Source organism: Pan troglodytes, chromosome 8 (genome assembly GCF_028858775.2).
Source record: "Pan troglodytes isolate AG18354 chromosome 8, NHGRI_mPanTro3-v2.0_pri, whole genome shotgun sequence".
Taxonomy (NCBI): Eukaryota; Metazoa; Chordata; class Mammalia; order Primates; family Hominidae; genus Pan; species Pan troglodytes.
The window spans coordinates 73319362-73333842 of NC_072406.2; the positions used below are offsets into that span (position 1 = coordinate 73319362).

At 41.1% G+C, this 14481-nt stretch overlaps 1 long non-coding RNA gene across 1 annotated transcript in view; it reads left to right on the forward strand.

Annotated features, from left to right (window-relative positions):
* Window positions 1-264: 264 nt before the first annotated feature.
* The window catches only part of LOC134807171 (uncharacterized), a 34597-nt gene continuing 20380 nt past the window's right edge, over window positions 265-14481 (forward strand). The window contains exon 1 of the long non-coding RNA XR_010146896.1: window positions 265-2017. This is a non-coding gene — a long non-coding RNA (uncharacterized LOC134807171). The remainder of the gene's footprint in view (window positions 2018-14481) is intronic.

The following is a 14481-nucleotide window of genomic DNA, read 5'->3' on the forward strand; positions in this document are numbered from 1 at the left end:
GTCTAGCTAAGGGATTGTAAATACGCCAATCAGCACTCTGTATCTAGCTCAAGGTTTGTAAACACACCAATCAGCACCCTGTGTCTAGCTCAGGGTTTGTGAATGCACCAATTGACACTCTGTATCTAGTTAATCTAGTGGGGACCTGGAGAACTTTTGTGTCTAGCTCAGGGATTGTAAATGCACCAATCAGCACCCTGTCAAAACAGACCAATCAGCTCTCTGTAAAACAGACCAATGGGCTCTCTGTAAAATGGAACAATCAGCAGGATGTGGGTGGGGCCAGATAAGAGAATAAAAGCAGGCTGCCCCAGCCAGCAGTGGCAACCTGCTTGGGTCCCCTTCAATACTGTGGAAGCTTTGTTCTTTCGTTCTTTGCAATAAATGTTGCTACTGCTCACTCTTTGGGTCCACACCGCCTTTATGAACTGTAACACTCACTGCGAAGGTCTGCAGCTTCACTCCTGAGGCCATGAGACCACGAACCCACTGGGAGAAATGAACAACTCTGGACGCACTGCCCTAAGAGCTGTAACACTCACCACGAAGGTCTGCAGCTTCACTCCTGAAGCCAGCGAGACCACAAACCCACCAGAAGGAAGAAACTTCGAACACGTCCGAACATCAGAAGGAACGAACTCCAGACACGCCGCCTTTTAGAACTGTGACACTCAAACGGCAACACTCACCGCGAGGGTCCGCGGCTTCATTCTTGAAGTCAGTGAAACCAAGAACCCACCAATTCCGGAAACACTGGGATTACAGGCATGAGCCACCGTGCCCAGCCGGGTGTCCTTTTAAGAACAGGAGATTAGGATGCACAGAGAGACACCAGGGATGTGGGTGCACAAAAGGGTGACTATGTGAAGAGGCAGAAAGAGGGCAGCCATCCACAAGCCAAGCAGAGAGACCACAGCAGAAACCAAGCCCGCTAATGCCTTGATCTTGGATGTTCAGCTTCGAGAACTGTGGAAAATAAATTTCTGTTGTTTAAGCCACCCAATCAGAGGTATTTTGTTATGGCAGTGCTAACAAACGAATATGCTAAATTCCTGGATAATCAGTTTGGCACCTAAAAGCTGAGGGGTTTGTCAGTAAAGGGATTGTACCCTAATAAGGTGTTCCTGCTTGAAGTAAGTAAAATTCTCCCTTATGGATATTTTTCCCTAATCAGAAGGTTGGAATTGGCTACTATTTCCAGAAGAGTGAAGTAACCCTCCTCAATATGCCACTTGCTTTTTTAGTTGGAAAGACTATTAGCTATGTATTACCGGCACATAAAGAGAATTGTTTGTGACAGTGATCTAGCAAATATCAAAATTTGCCTCAGCAAAGAGTTAAAAAGCAAAGCAAAAGAAAAAATCCTTGATATTTAAAGAGCTTGTGTCCCTTACTCCAGAAAAAATTTTCTGCAATTCAAACAAGTTTTCTGCATCAGGCTTTGTGCTAGCTTCAACAGAGGATATATACTCAATTGGAATAGGGCTTTAAATTGGTTTCATGACAAAGGCTATGAATTTTACTAGGTGACTCAAATTATTCATGAGAGAGAGAAGATCTTGATTTATGCTCTAGTTTTGTGTAAATTTCATTTTTGTAAAGTAAATCACTTTTCCCATTGACTCACATTACAACTTGAGAGACTCTTTATCTTCTTTTCTGAGTAACCTCCTATTGACAAAGGCTTTTTGCACTTCTGTGCAAGCATTTAATGACCTAAAAGCAAACTCTTAAATGAAGCATAACTATTTTCAGAAACTGCAAGAAAACCATATATTCATCCAACAAACATAGCAAGCACTGAATGCCAACTATGTGGCAGAGGCTGTGGATTCAAAGACACTGACCTCCTGTCTTCAAGATCTTTACTGTCTTTGGTAGATTGAAAAAGTCTTTTGAGAAGCAAATAATCAGCCCTCACATGCAAATGCTCTGTAATATACATATATTGGATGTTCTTAAAAATTGAATTATATAACTGTCAAAAATAAGCAAGACTGGATAACTACTTAAAGTGGTAAGTATAGATATTTATCAGCAATAGCTATTATAACAGGGAAAAGTACCCAGCGTGAACTGAACTCAATTTCAATTTGTACAGGGGTGACTGGGGATTTTAAAGGGAGAATGAGGGAGTAGGGAGGGAAGTGAAAAATTATAAAAAGCTGCATGAGGTTGGTCCATGTTCATTCCCTTTGGGCTCGGTAGTTGTAGCTTATCCAAGTTACAGTTCTTTCCCTGCTTCTCCACCCCAGAGACTTTGGAGACAGGACTTGTATCTACATGGTGGCTGGAAAAAACAGTAAATGCTTTGGGCAGTCTTGAGTTTTCTCAGGCAGGCACTTTAAGCAGGGCTAGGGTCATCCCTAGGGTCATTAACGGATATGGCCTTCAGCTGTTAGAAATGATACTAGAGTGTGTTCAAGTCTTTATTGGCCAAGGTTGAACCTAGTTCAGAAGAGAGCTCAAAGGAGCCTGGCTGAAGTTTGGTCAAGGAGAGAATCTTTGTCAAACACCATAAAGAATTTCGTCATTGTTTGCTCAGATCCAGTCTCGTATACACCACTAAAATTGATGTCATGTGTATCACCAGCATTTCCATGATCATTTTATTGCTTTGGATGTACAGGAATTCTTAATCTGGAATTAAGTACTTTAAAAGGTGTATTACCTAAAATTGATGTAATATCAAATGTGTATGTGTACATGTAGATTTTTCTGGGAAGAGAGTTCATTACTTTCATCAAATTTGCCAAAGAATCTCTGACACTAAAAATGATTCTTTTGGGCTGGGAGTAGTGCCTCACACCTGTAATCCTAGTACTTTGGGAGGCCAAGGCAGGAGGATAACTGGAGGCCAGGAGTTCAAGACCAGCCTGGGCAAGAGTGAGGACCTGTCTCTACAAAAAATTTAATAAAAAGTATTTTAAAAATATTATTTATTGTCTTGGTCCAGTATCCACAGATAATATTTCTAAGAATCCAGCTTCACTACAAACAATTTGAGAGAATTTATTTCTATACAATAAGCATTTATTGAAAACCTAACATGATCATTGCATTGCACTAGCCCTTCTAGGGTCAATGTGGAATCTTGAGATAGATCTGAAGAAACCATAACATTAAAAAAAAAATTAAATAGAGGTGGGGTTCCACTATGTTGCCCAGGCTAGTCTCACACTCCCAGGTTCAAGTGATCCTCCGACCTTGGCCTTCCAAAGTGCTAGGATTACCAGTGTGAGCCACTGCGCTTGGCTGGTAGCATTTTTTTTTTTTAAATGAGGGAATGGGTGTGGGGTGGGTAAGGCTAGTTGACAGGAATAGCATCAGGATGGACAGTTGCCATGAACAGCTAATAGTTCTATTAGGAACTATATAATATTTGTGCAGAAATCTTATTAAACATCGATGGCTAGTTATGTAAGGGAATTTAAAAAATATTGTGCCAGCCTATAAGTAGTAAGCAATTATTGACTTGAAATGTTTTATTGCATGGAAAGCATTACTAACATAGAGTATTTTCCATTTTCTAGTCAAGTTTTTCCTCATTATTTCTCTTGGGCTAATATTGTTTGGACACAATGAACACATTAACAGTACCCACCCTTGAATGCTCTTTAGAAAAACACAAAGTATTTATTGATTCTTTATGGGTTTTTATACCTAATTAAAGCTGGTTAGAATCAACAACCTTAACAACAATGTGTTGTATTCTCCCTGCTGCTAAAAAACAGCAGGAAAACATTTTTTAAGCAACAGAGTCATGCTGCAAGTTAGAAGTAAATGAGCACTTTCCAACAATAAGATCTGCGAAATTACTGCATTTATATCCTTTCCTTAATCCCTATTATGAAGATCATACAATGAAGAATATCTCTGTATAATGAAGGCTGTTGCTAACTCAAACACGATAACACAAAGCAGGATGCCATCTGTTAGAATAATGTTGGAACCTCTAATTTTACAATTGTTGGGAGCCCATCATTACTTTTCTATTTATTTAAAATATATATTCAAAAACTTAATGCTTCAAGCTTCATAATAAGGCTTTGGTGATAAGTTCTATAAAAACATGTCACTATACTTTTCTCTGTGCTTGTCAGGCAATGTCTTTTACAAAGGAACAAAGGAAACCTCTAATATTGAATCCAAGACATTCATAACTCAAAGAAAACAGATTGACAAAAACGGTCTATCAATTTTATTTATTGTGAGTTCTGGTACATGGAGTGGATGTTTGGACTCCATTATAGGAGTGGTGGATGTTGTAGCATTCTGGTCTTGATTCTTCAAGCTGTGTGAGCACTCTCACCCTGGGTCATTCTCAGGCAACTTGTGTCCCTAAAGGCACAGCAGACAGGCAGGAGCTCGGTTATTTCAGAGAATCTGGGAAAATGAAGAACATCAGTTGAGATCCAGGGGGCTTATCATACTGCTGAGTATAGCTGCTGGCTAGCAGAAGCCATAGGAAGCTGATTTGTCAGCTATCTGAAGGAAGACTTTCATTGTTTTTGTTTTTTGAGAAGCCGTGTCACCATGTTGCCCAGGCTGGAGTGCAGTGGCGCAATCATGGCTCACTGTAGCCTTGACCTCCCCAGGCTCAGGTGATCCTCCCACCTCAGTTTCTGTATTTTTAGTAGAGACAGGATTTCGCCATGTTGCCCAGGCTGGTCTCAAACTCCTGGGCTCAAGTGATCCATCTGCCTCGGCCTCCCAAAGTGCTAGGATTACAGGCATAAGCCACTGTGTCCGGCCTGAAGGGAGAGTTTGGAGAAGCTCAGTTCTGCTTGGCCATTTGGCTTAAATATATTTTAGCTATGAACAGAGGTCGAGGTCAGAGACAGAAGAAGGAGCGAACGTCCATTCCTGGGCAAACAACCTCAGAGATATGCTATGATCACGCAGCTCTTGAGGGGAGCAGGATTGAGATTAGAACTCAGGCTCCCTGGACTTTCAGTCCAATATTTTTGCCCTTTGGTGTTATGGTGCCTAATTGCAGACGCCATTCTATGTCTTCATTTCTGAGCAGATCTCCACCACTTCAGAGTTTCTTGCCTTTTTCTAAAGAGTTCCAATGACAGGGTTCTCCACGGAACCCATGCTTCCACCAGTTTGACCATTCGATTTTAATACCAACTCTCTCTTCCCCTTCTCCTCCAAATTTGTTTATAAGTCCTCTTCCACTTTTCTTTCCTCACATTTCCTTCCCATATTCACAAGAAACAGGTAACATAAGATGGAAGAAGAGCTCAATGTACCATTTTTTATTTATTTCTTCTCTTTTTCAAGTTCTAGGGATAAAGACTTCAGAGGAAATCATGCAAACTTACAGATTCTTTCCCTCTTGGCTACAACGATGACTGCCTATAGCTCACTGCCTGGTCCTCAGGCTTTGCCTGTCTGTTTTGGTGTCCTCATCTCTGAGACAGAGATAATACTGTACCTCTAAGCAGAGGGGCAGATAATTTAACTGATGATTGTTAGGTATTTCCTTTCTTGGCCAGTCAGCTGCAGTCCCTCTCTATTTCAAGGGCAAGTTACAGCTTAAAGAGAACAACAGCATCACCTGACAACACTTAGAAGAAATGTATTCTGTACAGAAAGTGCATTTCCTTATACTCTGAGGCTTTCTTCTCACAAAGGCTGTTTATCTATCACAGCTCAGAAGGTTGTGCAGTTGAATTTCCTAATGTGACAGCTGGGTGTTCCAATATACAGATGTCCCGGGAGCCAGGGTGGTGGCAGAATGAGGGGAGCTGGTCCAGAGGTAATGTAGGGACCACCAGTAAATACCCTTCCCGGGTGCTTGGGTGGCTTGGATGCCGTGTAGTCTATCACTCTCCCAGGCAGAGCTGCCTCCAAGTCGGGAATATTGTCAACAATTCTGAACTGCACATTTGGAGGTGGTGAAATATTACAGTAAACATGTGATTTTAATTTTTCTAATATTCCTTGCTTCCCTGCTGCTGTCTATGTCTTCTCTTCCACACTCAGCCACATCGGTTCCTGTTGCTCATTTGGCATTCCTGGCTTCATAAATATAAATTTTATGGTTTACTTCCTTGACTCTATCTTAAATGCTTCCCACTCTGTCAGTTTCCCATGCATTTTTGAGCTACAGCCAGTTTTCTTTAACAAGCTGTACGTTCCTTCACAGTCTGTTAAAAACCGCTATTTCTTTACTGCTGTCCTATAGACTCTTATCAATATTTTAAATCTTGTGATCACCAAGTTGCCCAAGAATAGCATCTGCAGTTAAATTAACAGGGATAAAATTACAAGATCTATCAATCTTTCTGCTTCACGATGTAAGGAGGTCATTAACTGAGGTCAGGAGAAACTTTTCCCTGACAGCGAGCTCCTTCAGAATTAGTGCGTTATGAGAACATTTACAAATTAGTCTCATTATATTTAGGAGCATCTGGTATGAACCTCTTGTCACAATCATGATTCTGGGAAGGCAATTAATAGGTTCTTGTGAGTTCTCAGTAACCTCCAGCCTAATTTAAAAAAGAAATTTGGATGAATTTCAGCTATTTTATCCAAAAAGACTTTTTCTCCACTCTCTATGGTTGTTAATCCAGCAGCCAAGAAGTCCATCATGAATTGTGGGTCTTGCTGTAATTGTATAAGTAGTGTCAGTTAACACAAGATGATAATGCCATTACTTGACTTTTCGTCACATATATCCTACACTTTCCAACTTACTATTGGTCACAGAGTCACAAAACACCAGAGCTGGAAGAGACAACAGGGGTCACCTTCTCTAGCATTTTCCAAAGCCCATTCTGCGGAACACCACTTCTGTGTCATGCTGTGAGGTGTGACTTTGCGGGGCAAAGATGTGTGGTCACATCATGGGGTTCAGCTAATTTAAACCACATGACTTTTCTTTACCACATGACTTTTCAAAAACCATAGGATGTCAATGCCCTCTGAGTGTCTCCAAGAGAAGGAGACAGTATGCAGACTTCTTTATAGGTATTTAAACACGGAATTCTTTTGTCAATTTCTGTGCTTTGTAGCAGGTACTTTTGTAAATGCTGATCCAGTTGCACCCTTTCATTTTGCAGCTGAAGACTCAGCAGAGAAGCAGAGGCTCAGGTAACACACCAATACATGGCAGAGGCAGCCTTGGGAGCCTTGTTCCCCAATTTCTGGCCCAAGGTTCTCACTGCTTTACTCTGTGCATGCAGAGAGGATCTATAGAGGCCTCTCGTAGTGGGGTGACTCATGTCAGCGACTTATGTTTATGCGGCTTCTTCCTGCAGCTTGGCTTCTTCCGGGTCTAGTGGGGAGCCACAGTGGGCTGGCCGCTGGCATTCCCAATCCATGTTGGAGGAATCAACTGAGCTATGCTTACGATTAGAAGTCTTCTCATTTTGTCCACAACTGAGAAGGTTTCTGGTGTATAAGGTTTTCAATGCTAAACCAGTAGAATCTAGGGCAAACTAGGACTAGTTGGTCACCCCCACTAGGCTGCTCACCCAGTATCTTGAGGGGTCACTATGCTGAATAACTTCATATTGCTTCCTCACCCCCTAGATCCTCTCTTCACCTTTTTCTACCCTGTTCTGTTTCCCAAAAAGGGATCCCTTACCCTTTGGATTCCAGATGAGCTGGATCATGGGTGGTATTATTAGGAAGAGATGAGGGTGTTTATTCTCCTGCTTCCCCCTTGCCACTGCTGCCAGAAGCTGTCGCATCCCTCTGCTGAGGGCCACAACTCCTTGTAGATGGTCATCTTCATGCAGCTACTCCCCACAGCTAATTACCCTGGATTCTGGTTCTGGTAACCACAGGTTCCTCTTGTCTTTTCATTTCTAGGGGTGGTAATAGCTTTCCATTATTGCTGGACCTGTAATGCTGCAATATCTCTTCTTGTGTTTCCTTAGATTCTGCCCACAATTTTATAAACAATTCCTTTATTAACTTCTCCTCAAATTACCCAGTCTGAGAGTCCCATCTGTTTCCTGTCAGACCCCTGGCTGAGACAGTCACTGGTTGATCAATGTCGCGTTCGGATTAAACTAGCTTTTGCCCTGGCAAAGTGATGGCATAGCTTTGGAGGATGCTGTGAGAGCAAACAGAGCTTTCACTTGAGGACACTTTTCCTCTTCATGCTGGATGGGAAGCCAGGTAAAAGGAACCTCTGATCTTAGACAAGGCCTACATTGCCAATAATTAGGGGCAGTAATTTCTGCCCAACATAAGTCTTTGGACTAGCTCCTATTCCATTTGGAAGCACAGATAAGATAATTATGTGATAATGCTTTCAAAAGTAAGACTTCTTAGTCTTACCTTCATTCCGAGGTTGAGGGGAATAGCTGAGGACCTAATTGTCTGTACACTACCAAACTTTTAGATGGGCTTTATATAAAAATTAGAATTGGAGGCAGAAACATATATCTGCAGGCATCACAAGAAGACAGGGGCTGCAAGACTGGCTCCCTTCCAGCCCAGCCTTGTTACTTCTAGGTTTGAATTTACCAGTTCCATGGTGCAGGTCCAGGCAGCATTTGGCATTTGATGCAGGGTACTGTAACATGACTATTGCCGTTTGCAGGAAGATGGATATCTACAAAATCTTGAGATTGGACCCAGCTTCATGGAATATGCTGGAGTCATGTTTTCTAAATGACCCTGATCCAGAACCTCATTTCCTGAACCAAAATCTGAACACAGCTTCAGTTTAGCATGATAGTTGCCTCAAGTAGGTGATCTGTCCAGACTATGTAGAGAGTTCTTTAATACTCATTCATTCATTCAATATAAGTGGACTCCTATTATGAGCCAGGTACTGCACTCAGTGCTGGGGATAATGCTGTGAGCAAGGCAGGCAATGTACCTGTGTAAAGAATATTCTGTGGTGGCTCACACCTGTAATCCCAGCACTTTGGGAAGCCGAGGTGGGAGGATTGCTTGAGCCCAGGAATTTGAGACCAGCCTAGGCAGCATAGTGAGACCCAGTCTCTACAAAATTTTTTTTAAAAAAGATTAGCCAGGAGTGGTGGTGCGCATTTGCAGTCTCAGCTACCCAGGTGGCTGAGGTGGGAGGATTGCTTGAGCCAGGGAAGTCGAGGCTGCAGTGAGCCATGATCACGCCACTGCACACCAGCCTGGAAAACAGAACAAGACCCTGTCTCAAGAAAACAAAATTAAAAAAAAAAGAATATTCTAGTGCAGGAGTCTGAGAGAAACAAACAAGCTGACTACGGTAAAAAATAATTACAAATTATGCTGTATTTTATGTGAAAGGTACAAGTAAGGGACAGAGAGAGAGAATGACAGGGAAGAGATGCTTAACTTTAAATAGGGTAAAAGGAATGCCTCCTAAGGAGGCAGCATTTAGGCTCTGAGCGAAAAGATGAGAAGATACCAGCAGGGAAGGGTTCTGCAGGCAAAGAGACTGTGTACAAAGTCACCAGGTTGGCGAAAGCCTCTAAGGGATCAAAGGACTGGAAAACAAGAGGGTATCTGGAGTATGAGCAGCAAATATCTGGGTTTGAATCATGGTTCTGGCATTCAGTCTGTGATCTTGGGCAAGTCCCTTAACTTCTCAGGGCTTGATTTCCTCTTCTGTATAATGGGCATGAGAATAGTATCAACTATTCTTGACATTAACTAAATTTATTAAGTTAATATTTGCAGAATCCTTAAGACTTTTTATATAGTAAATACTCTCATTACATAGCCAGTGCTGTTAATATGAGATTGCAAAGAGAGAGACACAGAGATACACAAGCCCAGACTGTGTATAGGACTTCAGAGAAATCAGTCACAAATAAGGTATTAAAAAAGATAAAATATAGTAGAACATCTTTTTTCAAGGCACATCACAAACTAACGCCTGATGATGGAATGTGTAGTGCACAAATTACTGGATTTATTTTTAAAGACAAATGATGTCTTTTTTGTGGTCTTTTGAATTCATCAGATGTTTACATAGGCAAATAGGGCCCTCTTTGACCCCCTTAGTCATCCCCCGCAATAATTCACTCTGACATATACAGAACATTTTTTCTCAAGGACATTTGAAAGTTCAGAACTATGGGGTACTATTGATTATTTTAGTCAGTGTACCATGCCTGTCATTTTATCCTGCTTTTGTACCTCATCAGAATTTAAACCTATTTTTAGTTCCACATGGGCATAATTGTATATGATCTAAAAAAATCATGGTGAGAATAACATCGGACAAAATCTAAAATGCTCCCTATAGCTTGTATGGCAATAGCATTCATTGCAAGCATTTCGTATAGGTTCTTTAGGAATGCCACTTGTTAGTATATTTTATTTTCTAATTTTTCCCATATTTTGAAGGAAAAAAAGCACACATCATTTTCATATATGTCTCTCCTTACAAAACTGAAATACAAGGTGGTGAGGGAGACAGAAAGATAGAGAAAATGTCCTCAAGCCATATGTTCAAAAATCTGCTCTAGAGAGAAGAGGAACCAGAATAAATATTTTGGTGAAAATTAGAAATGTGGTTGCACACCAGAAGTTTTCCAAAGCCCTTCAGTTTTCTTGGTACGCTTTCTGCACACAGTTCTAAAAAAGTTATTCTTCCCACTGCAAAATTACCTCTTTGGAATAGATTTTAGAATTGGTATATATTCAGGCAGACTGCCCGTTCCTAATTCAGAACTTGGGATGAATAGTTTAGAATATTGAATATGACACTCTTTCCAGTCTTGGCCAAGAGAAATCATACGCTAAGGGCCTTGACCAGAAAAGCCAATTGGAATAAATAGAGTTGAAAGAATGCCTTTTACTGCCTTTCATTTTGAAAGTGCACACTTAACAATAGATGTTAGAGATATTCTGTGTTTTTGGGACTCGGCAACTGCGAATCTCGGTGGGCTTTAGAAGAGTAGAGAGGGAAGGGAATGTAAGATTAAATAACATGTTGGATATTGAGCTTTGACAAGCTTCTTAACCTTTGTACACAGACAACCATGATGCAAGGTGGTAGTTGATTGGTTAGAACAGAATGACTGTCAATAGTATTCTTTGATGTTTTCTAATCTTCTTACCCTGATCTTTACTTGCTCATTCTACCTTGCTGTTGTTTTGCTGCTGTTTACAGTGTTCTATCAGGTGGGAGATAAACCAGTGGCCATCAGATGCAGAAAAATGTATTTTAAAAACCTTAACCTAGGTTTGCCTCACATTCTTGAACTCAGAGAAGAGGGAGTAATATAAAGTTCACAGCTATTGAATAATTCTTAAGTTAAAATATTTTTAATGTCCTGTAAGTGATTATAATGACCAAGTGAGTAAAACTGTAGGGTCTTACAAAGTATTTTATTTTACGGTGACCAACCATCCCGGTTTGCTTGGAACTGAGGAGTTTCCTGGGACATGGGGCTTTCAGTGCTGAAACCAGGATAACTGGGATAGTTAGTCACCCAAATAACACCATGTATCATAGGCCTTTTCCTTCTTCCTTCCCCTTCCTGGTGTTCCTCCCTCCCCAAAGCTGCCATTTGCCTTAGTTCCATGTCTGTTAGGATGGTGGCATTCTTGGCAGATGCTGTATCCCTTCCCTTCAGGCATCCAGAGCTCTCTGCCTTTTAGGTCAGTGGAATTTGAGAATAAGTACACTTAACACTTCTCACAGCAAGTTCACATTTCTCGTAGCGCTTGATTTTCATAACAATTCAGAGAAGCAGCAAAGGCAGGTATAAGCCCCAGTTGATATCTGCTAGGTAGGTATCAGGAAAACAGGAGCTCAGAGAGGTTGCTGGTTACTTCCTGGGATGACAGCTCGATTTGACTCTCCATCTCCTCACACTAAGGGCAGTGGTCCTTTCAGTTCACAGTGCTGAGGCTTCCAAATTTTTGTGACATGGACAGCTGGAGAATAGTCTTAGGATAAGAGTCTGAGCTATTCCTGGGGCTGGTAAATTGGATAGTGGAAAAGAACATTAGCTTGGAAGTCATGGGATTTGGGGTGTGCTCCTGAGCTGTGAGCAGAGTGTTACTGGACAGGTCATCATCTGTCTGGGTCTCATTTCCTTCACAGACAAATGCTGAAGTTGGAGTAGATGAACCTAAGATCCCTTCTTGTTCTAAATTCCATCCTATCTTCTCTTTGCCATCCATGCCCTCTTTTGGATGTCCTTGCAAATCATTTTAAGGTACTTTATCTGGACATAAAGATAAAGAATGGCAGAAAACTCTTAGCTGGCGAAGACTGGAAAGGTTAATGGTCTAAGTCAGGCCCATTGAGCACCTCCTAAGTATTCCAGAACTCCACCTTTTAAGGAATAACTCTGATAGGAGGCTTTAGCTAAATGATCTCTCAATGATACGACTCATCTTGGGGCCAATTGTGTGGAGGCATTAGAGGGAAAGATAAATGAAAAAGGTGGACACACAAACTAGAAAAGCAACTGCCTTCAGAAGAAATGATAGTTCCATGTCTTTGATATCAAAGTTGCAAACTGGAAATTCAGGCTAGATATTCTACTTAAAATGTAAGGTCCAAATTCTAAGCAAACTGGAGTTTGTGTATGCTCCTCAGAGCTAAACAGATATCCACTGAGAAGCAAATGGGCCTTCCAGCACACTCCCTGCAATCTCTGTCACTCCATGAGAAAAGGCTATCTTAAGGACATACTTGTGCATAACAGGATGCTGTACTAGATTTTTGGAGTCCTTTGTAAGTTTGGGATCCTAGATCTGTGCACTAGAGCTAAGATGATGCTTAAGGGTTTTCCAAAAGAGTCTGCAGAATTCCAGAAGAAGAAATTGGAAAAATTGCCTTCTTGCCTCCATTCTGACACATCAGTAAATAAGGCAAGGAGGTAACTTGGGGAAGGAGATACTAAAGCTCCCTTGAACCTCATATACAGCCTTAAGGACAACCTACTTGCTTCCAAAAAGCAGCCTTGGAAGTATGTTCATACTTAGAATTGAGCAGCATTTATTTATTGAGGGGTTGCCATGGGCTTCTGGGCTGGGTACTTTCTCCAGATCCTCTAATTTAACCCTCGCAACTACTCTACGGGCAGGTACTTTCGTGGCCTTTTTACAGCTGAAGAAACAGAGACTTACACTGTCAAGGTTATGTAGTTTGAGATCATACAGGCTGTAAGTGGTGGTGCTGAGATGACTCAAACCCAGGTTTCTTTGTTTTTCGGATCTGCACCGATCAGCTGTCTCTCTAAGGCCATCTTGAACCACAAATGACAAAGCTTGCTATGGCATCTAACAAGCGTAATGGATAAGATTCACATTCAATAATTAAAAGGAGAGGAAGGAGAAAAGGGATTAAGAGTTTCTTCCTTCGTTTCTGCAAATGAACAGTGTTGTAATAATTGTACGACCTGAGGGCAAATATGCGTCCCCAATTTGTCAAGTATTTGATGGTGGTGATTGTATTTTTCCAAACCCACTTCTCCTTCTTCTGTGAGCCACTGAGCAATAAACAACAGGCCAGGAAAAGAATGGCAAAGATATCACCCATTTGCTGGGAGATCTTTTTTATGTACTCTGTATACTTTGGGTGAAGATAAAAGAGGGCAGCCAGAAGGAAAGAGCCCTGGATCCAAGGGGTGACAATGGGGGCTTCAATCCCCACTTCTCTTCCATGTTGGACATCCTTGGACAGGTCCCTAAGTGACTCTGAGCTTTAATTTCTTCATCTGTATAATGGTCACCACAATTTTATATATAGAAAGAGTCATGAAGAGGTAATATATATGAGAGTTTCTAAAACAATTCTTACTTCCCCATAAATACCTTATGGAGTCTAAATAATTCTTCTGATAAAGGTTGTGTTACAAATGTAAACATTTAATGGCCCAGTAAAAACAAACATCCTAAGTCTGCTTCCACAACCACCTCAAGGCTTCTGGGCTTACTTTTCTTGCCTCCCGGGGCATTCTTTTCCCAGATCTCTGTAGAGCTGCCATGACTTATCATTCAGGTCTCAGCTTAAATGTCACCTGGCGAAAGATCTATCCTGACTGTTCTATCTAAAGAAAAGTATTCTGGCACTATTTAATATTTTGTAATCTTCATAGCACTGCTATCTAAAATTAATTATTTACTTGCTTGTTTATTCTTTTCTCCTTCCATTCAAGTGCAAGCTCTTTAAGAGAGAGGGCTAGTCTGTTTCACTTGCTGCTAAGCAGCAGGGAGCTAGATCAGGGCTGTCCAATAGCAGAAGAATCCTTACAAACAGTAAAGAAAACAAGGAAAATGCATTTTGATGACACATTTTGTTTAATCATATATCTCAAATAATAGCATATCCACATGTCATCAATATAAAATTATGGTGATATTGTGCATTCTTTTTTAAAATACTGACTGTTTGCTATCTAATGTGTATTTGACACAGCACATCTCAATAGTGGCATGTGTGTCATAGCTGCAGCACTGGGCAGCACAGGCCTGGAAAACTAGCATGCCCAGGTATTCCATATTTGCTGGGCGAATATGTGTGAAAAGATTTGGTTGAGACCA